General features: G+C 36.6%; 1 pseudogene across 1 annotated transcript in view; it reads right to left on the bottom strand.

The window, feature by feature from the left end:
• Positions 1-119: 119 nt before the first annotated feature.
• Positions 120-1,004, bottom strand: part of LOC116093331 — a 10,974-nt pseudogene continuing 10,089 nt past the window's right edge. Inside the window, exon 3 of the transcript XR_004119689.1 lies at positions 120-182. The product of XR_004119689.1 is annotated as an anaphase-promoting complex subunit 2 pseudogene (transcript). The remainder of the gene's footprint in view (positions 183-1,004) is intronic.

Below are 1,004 nucleotides of genomic sequence, written 5' to 3' on the forward strand. Positions count from 1 at the left end.
AACTTCCATGAAGACTCTAAATCTGAGTTCCAAAACATTTCATTTTTTGTGGCACCCATGAAGTTTAAAGTGAAGTGGTGAGATCTCAGTTAATCAGAACAGGTAGCTTGTTAGCTAGATCATTGTTCATGTACTATTTTCCAGCTCTGTTCTTGCAGTAAAGCAGCATCTGCAGCAAGGACCTAAAATGACAGTGTACAATGTGTATTGTGCTAAAGGTTGCCTAGCAATACTTCATTAGAGAAAATAAAACAGCATTGTCCTCTTTTAAAGGCATCCACGTTCCCAGATGAGAATAAATACAAGAGAACATATATCCTGATCTTGGCAGCTTAACTTTAGCTACGAAGCTGAAAAAGTTGTCATAGAAAAATAATTCCCATGTCCCAGGTATTATAAAATCTCCAGAAATGACTGCTTTTAGGATGATAAAACAAAACAAGGGCATCTACACAGATGTGAAAACATCAAACTCCTCAATACTGTTTTAGGTAACTCTTAGAATGAGTTGCAGTGTATTCTAGTCTGTGACAGTCTCCACATGACACGTGTTAAAACGAATTGCTAATGGCTCCACCCTGAGATAGTATGCGGGCATCTTTATTATTATTCTCAAAATCCCACATGACACTAGCAGTCAAGATTTTTAAATCCATTACCATGAGACACATAAAACCTCATATAACTTTTAGACGTCAGAGGATACTGCCTAATAGTGGGCTGTAAGACTGCATAGGCTCATTTGCTCTGCAGAAAATTTGAGCTAAACACTGACCTTAACAAATGTAAAGCCTCTGTGGTTTTTGAAGAGAGCCGCAATGCGGCCTGGAGATACTGCCCTCCTGTGGTGGCTTCTTTAATAACAACGTAAAGTAGTACAATTGATCTAAAGAATTTGGAGAACAAAGGTAGGTTATAATACAAGACTAATTTTTCTATATCAATGAAACTGCTCATAGATATTGATATGTAAGATTAATATTTCTTTATAATGAATCTTAAAC

The sequence above is a fragment of the Mastomys coucha genome, chromosome X (assembly GCF_008632895.1).
Source record: "Mastomys coucha isolate ucsf_1 chromosome X, UCSF_Mcou_1, whole genome shotgun sequence".
Taxonomy (NCBI): domain Eukaryota; kingdom Metazoa; phylum Chordata; class Mammalia; order Rodentia; family Muridae; genus Mastomys; species Mastomys coucha.